Here is a 7146-nt window from a genome sequence, read left to right as displayed (position 1 = left end):
TGGCAAAAGGTAGAGAATCATCCTAACAGAGTGAAAAGGTGCCTCAGTTTAAGAGATGAAAAAATAGCCAGTACTCCAGATGGGAAGCAAAGTGAAAAACATACTTTGTTTACATTTGTTTGTTCAATTTTATGGTGTCCTTGGTTGCCCAGAGGAGCTACTGAGAGTATTTTCTACTGTGCTGTTAGTTAGAGTTAGGTTACACACACTTTTAGAAATTCAGCTGTCTGCCACTAATGAATTGTTCAGCGTAGCTTGAGGGTAATGATGCAATTAGCAAATGTAAGCCAAATCTGTCCCAGGTGAAACTCCACTGATGTCAGTGGCCTTATTTGGGATGAGGTGCTTATTCCAGCGTGTGTAGTGACAGTATGTAAAAAGAATAGTCTTGACAAAGGACTTAGATGGATTTCATTTGTCTTTTCCGATACTAATCCTGCATTACATTGAATAAGCCTTGCCATAAGGAAAGAGGCTGTTTCTCATGTCCAAAGTCTTTCAGAACTGGACCACAGAAAATCCTAAGTACTTCTCCCAGGAGCAATCATCTACTGGTGGGAAGATGGAAGGGATGAGGTAATATGAGATAGATATTAAACTTCTCTTTGAGGTACAAGAAGCGAGGTATATATCCTCAAAAAATAGAAAAATACAGGCAGAGAGGTTAAAGGCTAACTCCAAAAAAGTCAGCTATAATTGAATAGTAATCTAAGTTTTTAAGCGTGATGAGCATAATTCTTCATTCAGCTGCTGTAAATCCTGGAAGAAGCTCTGTTTTACTGGTAGCTCACTTTCTCTGTAAAGCCTCCCACTTGCACATCCACACTTGCCTCAACAAAATGGCATGAGGCAAAGCCCAGCCAGGAGCCCTCCCGGGCTTCAGGAATAATTGAAAATCCCCAAAATAATTAAAAAAAAAAAAAAAAAAAAGCCAACCAAACAAAAAAACAACCAAACAACAACAACAAAAACCAAACCAAACCAAAACAAAACAAAACAAAACCAACATCTCTCATTTTTTAGCCCAGTTTGTAATCATTAGGATATGATCTAAAAGACCAGTTTTGCTTCATCCTTCTTTCCCTCCAAGTATTCATTAAATGTCATCTCTGAGTTGAGCCTTTGAAGAAGTGTCTGTGCTCAGGACACAGATCCAGATGCTGCAGCTTCAGGGGGTGACAGCTGCTCCCAGTGTCCTTGGTGCAGGTGCCAGGGCTGTGTGTGAGGACTGCAGTGCTCAGGGTTGCTGATGCCTGGCTGAGGCACTGGGCACATGTTTCCCACCACGAGCCCCTCTGTGGTGCCAGCCCAACACTGTCCTGAACACAAGGGCCTTGAAATAACAAGGGTGATGCTGCACAGCCCCTCAGAGACAGGGAATGCCACGCTTCTCTCCTTGTTATGGCACAAAGTTTGGTAAACTCATTTGAAAATCTGCAAATTTTGCCTCAAATTTTGCCTCAAATTAGCTACAGACAGAGCTACAGTCAGGAGCAGACACAGCATTGTCATATGTCCAACCTCAGTCCCAGACATTAAACTAGTTAATTATACTGAAGCATGTTTACACAAGCTGACTAGAAGGTAGAAGGTAAATGTTAATGTCTTCGTGTTTATAAGAGAGTAACATCAATTTCTTCATACATGGAAGAACAGTTTAAAAGTTACAATACAGAATAAAAATTATCACAAGTGTGAGGATTTTTTAAATTTAATATCTATATCAGGAGGTTATCCAATTTGATTAGAAGGATTTTAGAAAGTAGAATTGGCTTGAAATAGCTGCACATCAAACATCTACTCCCTCAAACTAAATTAATGAATAAAATATGAAGTCCTGTACAGTGCTGTGTCACATACATATGGTTCAATACAAACCATAAAGGAAATGGCTCAGTTATTTTCTTCAATGCTAGAGAATATTTAAATATAGAACTATTTTTCAAGCATTGAAAACAAAGAGAAGTTTGACACTGGAGCTCTTTGCACAGCAATACTTTTGCAGCAGCATACTTCTTAAAAATAGCAAAAAATGAGAAAAGTTTCTAGGAAATATCAAATGTTAATAAAAGCAACTCACAAAAAAAAAAAAAAAAAAAAAAAAAAGGAACAAGAGAAAACAAAGCTGACAACCCTCTTGGGACCAAAACCTTTGATTAAATGCTGAAATTGCACTTGAAAAGACATTTGTTTTGCAAAGTATAAAATTTACTGCCTGTTCTGAACTGCCTGTGTCTTGTTTTATCAGTGGTCAAATAGCATCTGATGTTGCTGATCCCTTGGAAGATATTTGTTTTACACACCCAGTGATGTCTAGTAGGTTCCTTCTCCTAGGAGAGACTGAGTATTCATTTGTTGCAGCAAATTCCCTAAAGCCTACAGTGAACTGGAAATTATCCTAACTCAGCTGAGAAGCATCTACAGACTTCAGTGAACTTTGGGATCAGCCTTGAAAAGCACTGCCTTCTCCAATGACCAGCAAATTAAAAACAATTATTTGGATTTACATCTGATTTATGTTATAAAGAATAGATTTACAGGCCTCAGCACCTCAGCTGAGAGGGATGTATTAATCATGGGGGCAGAAACCACAACTAAGTTAAACAATTTTTTCACAGTAGTGAGGGCAATCTTTCAGATTGTTCCAGCAAATATCTCACCTAGATCATCTGCAGTGGGCAAATCCTCCAAGAAGGTGGAAAGAACAGTGTGAGGAATTTTTATTTTGTGTGTATCTTCTGTAAAACCTGTTGCAGGAGCAAGAATATACTACTTTGCTCTATTCATCCCAGAAGTAAAGAAACTGTTCTGGGAGATAAAATAGCCCTTTTCTCGAAGACATCACTGTTTGAAGATGTAAGACCAGAAGCTTTCTCAAGGCTTGAAAAACCTTCTGTCCTCTTTCCAAAATGCAGAGCTCCTGACTTGCAGGGTGTTGACTTCGGAAGCTGTTCTAGTCCCTCCTCGTAGAAAAGCTGACTTACCATCATCTGGACAGAACAGTGCTACAAGTGACAGGAAATTTTCTTATTTATATGGCTAAAAGTTCAATCATTCTTATGGCAAGTGCATTTGAAAAAAAACCAGATTACTTCTGTTTGAAGCTGCTCAGAGAAAGTTCCAGTGAGTTCAAAATAGGTAGAACAGGAAGATACAAAATATGAGAAGTAATTGTACAATAAATGACACTTGCCATGTAATTGCAATATCATCCTAATACAAGAAATATATAATTGATGTTTTTATAAAGACACTAAATAAGAAGAGTAAGATATCTTTTAGTCTTGAAAATTGATGTATTGCCATGTTCCCATTAATGCATTATGGATCCAAACTTGATTGCACTGAAGCCAACAGAAGAAAAATTACACAGATTTTAATAAGATAAAGGGTCTGGCCAAAACAAGTCAGACTTAGAAATATCCATTTGAATGCATCTTAGTATGATTTTCTTGCTTTCAGTGCTGTTACAAAGGAGATTAAATTCATCTGTCATCTCTCAGAGAAAAGATGAATATATTGCTAATGAGCCTAATCTCGTTCAAATTTCTGAAGTGAGGAGCAAATACTGAGCTCACAATGCAACCTGAGTCACCAGACCAAGAGCAAGACAGTGGGGAGGAAGGCTTTTACATTGCCTCCCCAGAGACTGCTTCAGTGCCACCCCCCTAAAAACCAGAATGAAGGAAGAGTGTGGGAACAGGCATAGCAGCAAGGCCTCCAATCTCACCTCCATCACCACCAAGTGCTGTCTTGCCACTGCCTTGTCTCTGAGACAAGGAGCCTTTTGATGTCCTCCCCAGATACTTTCCATTCTGCTGTCACTGAACCAGCTCAGCCCCTGTGACAGACAGAAGCTGTACCTTGACACACATTTCCATGAACAAGCCCTTCAGCCTTCTCTACAGTGATTCAGTAGGTACCAGTTTGTCACACATAGAAAATGCACCATCTCACATTTGCCAAATGCAAGGTCTGAAGAAGGAAGTAACTTTTATTTTAGAAGTTTATGAGAAATACCTCTACCCTAAAAAATGTGGCCACCTTTGGAATTTGCTGAGCTTGGTAATGTTCAGATGGAAAGAAGATGGCAAAATCCACTTTGCTCAACATAATTACGTCCTGATTATGGCAAAAGTGAATAGAACATGGCTCAAACTGTACTGAACAGTGATAAATTAACCTTTTAACTATGTGATGTAATGTTAATATTTGTAATAATCCTTTCAACTGCAGAAAAAAAAATGTAGCTATCCAGGCAATCAGGAAGGAATCCCTTCCAACATGTAAATGAGAACTGAAATAAATGTCATTTTAAAAATTTTAAAAATATTGTCTGTTTAGTGCATTGGCCTTAACCTGTCCCCTACTCCTCTCAGAAAAGGGCAGTGGCACTGACCATAAATGGCCTGTGTGTGTGTGACTGTGAGATCAGAGCACTAAAGCTGGCCAGTTTCTGTCACTGCTGTGGCTGCAGGCACTGGCAACCTGGGTAACAGCCTTGAAGAAACCCTCACCGGGGGCGTTTACACACTAATGCACCTCCCTCAACATAAGTCAGCAACTTCAGAAGACTCTTCAAGGCTGTCTTGAACACACTGTGAAAGTGGGAAATATTTTTAAAAATCACTTGTGAAGGATGTAGACCATTTTGGTTTAGAGCTGAAAGGCTAAATGCTGGGATGCTGCAATTCAGTGTAGTTACACTGACTTCCAGCTCACTGGTTTATGCAAGATTTTAAAACACTAATAGTCATCTATTGTATGAAAACTACACGTAGATGACAACAATCATCCATGGACACTTCAAAAGGTGCAAACCACCAGAATGGATGCCTATAATTCTGTCCATTTGAGGAACATGGTGTTTCCTATATATTTAAGAAGTCCTACTTTTCCTGGGAGGTAACTTTTACACCTCATCATAAGTCTGTGCTGCACCATTAGCAATGTATTTCCAGGCATTAACGTTTCCAGACTGAAATCTTATCTGACAAATTATCAGCCTGGACAAATTTAGATTATATCAGCTTCCAACAGCAGCAAGCTTGGCCTTATGCCTAAAAAACCCAAAAAACCCCTAAGCTAATCAGGAAAGTCTGTCTGTTTTCCTTTCTATTGTTGTGCTAATAAGGAAGGGTGTCAAGTCCTTTAAACTGCTTTTATCTCCCACTGGCATGTAATCAATTCCCAGTACTTGTCCTAAAAGCCACTTGCTTTTGGCAGAGGTGCCCAAACCTGGCTGCGATGAGGGGAGGAGAGCCAGGTCCTGCCGGGGCTGCCCCCTAGGACTGGGTGTGTGGACAGGAGTGGCGTGTCAGGGTGGTTTGTGTGTGTTTGTGTGCTCTGCGTCTCAAGACCGGCCCCGAGGGTCCGTTTGGTTCTGCCCCCCACAAAATTAGCTGTGGGACCCCCGGGCACCTGCACATCACAGGACATCCTGATCCCACAAAGTCCCCCACCCCGACAGGGGATACCAACCTGGTGATAATGTAAGGACCAAAACAGATGACGAACGACCCTATAAAAATACTGATTTTCTTGGTAGCCCGATGCCTCCTCCTTTTCTGCTCGTTCAGACAGCGCTGCTTCACACTACGGAGGGAAAAGAGCAGTGAGGGTGTTAAGGCAAGAAGGGAGGAGGTGAGATGTGAGCCCAAGGCAGAGGGATAGAAGCTTCTCCACTCCCCAAAGCCCCTGCGCCCGGGAAAGGAATGGGGAGCGGAAGGCAGCCCCTGGGGGAGAGGAAGGCAATCCCCTCGGGAAGAGGAGGGCAGCCCGGAGAGAAGGAGGATAGCCCCAGCCCCGCCGAGCCTCGGGACGATCGCACACAACAAAGCAGTGAGTCCCGCTTGAAGGGACCTCAGGCAAGTGGGATAACTGGAGAGCCCGATTAGCATTTAAACAGAGAAGGCTACAAATGCACAAGCCACCGTTCCTGGCACTGTAAGCAGCGTCTGAAACTAGAGGCAGGAGCGCTCGCCATGCGGCCGGGGCGGGCAGGAAAGGGTGCTGGAGAGGCGGGATATCTTTTGCGCCGGGGGGAACTACCGCGAGTGACCGGGGCTGTGAATCCGAACGCGCGGGCATTACCTGGGGTGGATATCCACCAGCAAAACCAGAGTCTGCATGGTAATAATGTCTATCCGCTTGCAGTGGAACCGGGCAACTTTCAACACCTTCAAATAGGTGAAACACAAGATCACCAGAGACAGCATGAAACTGGTGGAGTGAAAGACAATGGTGAACACTGTAAAACCTTCTTCGCTCCGTCTCTTCCTTCAGGTGTAAGGTGCAAGAGGCATAAACGCTGTTGTAATCTACCTATGAGTAAAACAAGGATACCAAGGGGAACGTGAGAGAGTGGAGCCACGAGTAGCCCATCAGTATCACAGCGTCCTTGTACCGCATCTTGCTGGTGTAGCTCAGGGGGAACACCACGGCAATCCATTTGTCGATGCTGAGCGCTGCCATGCTCAGCATGGTGTTGGAAGTCAGGAAAGCTTCCAGGAAACCCATCGCCTTGCAGACACAGCCCCCGAGAGGTTGCTGGCTCCTCAGGATGCCCAGCAGGGCAAAAGGCATGTTCAGAACGGTGAGAAGCAGGTTGCAGAAGGATAAGTTCACCAGGAAAACCCCGGCGACCTGCTTGCGGATCTCCGTACTGTAGACGAAGCATAGCGGCACCAGGAGGTTGGAGAGCAGAGAAACAACCAGCACCAGCACGAGGAGCAGCGCCAGCAGCCCGCCTGCCAAGTCCATCTCTCAGCGGGTTTCCCGGAGCGGGCGAGGGCAGGAGGAAGGGGGCACCCGCTCCGGCCCCGCAGCCTCGCCTGCCGCCCTGCGCACGGTGCCGGGGGCAGCGCCGGGGGCAGCGCCGGGGGCAGCGGGGCGCGCAGAGAAGGGCAGGGAGGGGAGCGGAGTCGAAGGCGCTGAGAGAGGGGAGAGTGGACCGGGACTGGGCGGCTGGCCGGGGCAGAGGGGGGAGGATGGGGACAGCGGGGCCGGGGCTCTCTGACAGCAGTCAGCCAGCGGAGGAGGGGGGCCCGGGAAAGCGTGGCCGGAGCCGAGGGTAGGGGCTCCGGGGCACCCAGCGACCGGATCGGGAGATGGGGTGGAGATGGAGGCAGCCGAGGATGGGCTGGA

General features: G+C 44.9%; 1 pseudogene; it reads right to left on the bottom strand.

Moving 5' to 3' along the window:
* Positions 1-4547: 4547 nt before the first annotated feature.
* LOC136374701 (G-protein coupled receptor 26-like) lies at positions 4548-6762 on the bottom strand (annotated as a pseudogene).
* Between the last annotated feature and the right edge of the window lie 384 nt (positions 6763-7146).

The sequence above is a fragment of the Sylvia atricapilla genome, unplaced genomic scaffold (genome assembly GCF_009819655.1).
Source record: "Sylvia atricapilla isolate bSylAtr1 unplaced genomic scaffold, bSylAtr1.pri scaffold_102_arrow_ctg1, whole genome shotgun sequence".
Lineage (NCBI taxonomy): Eukaryota > Metazoa > Chordata > Aves > Passeriformes > Sylviidae > Sylvia > Sylvia atricapilla.
Note: the sequence above shows the minus strand (reverse complement) of the source record. Positions and strands in the feature narration are given on the sequence as shown.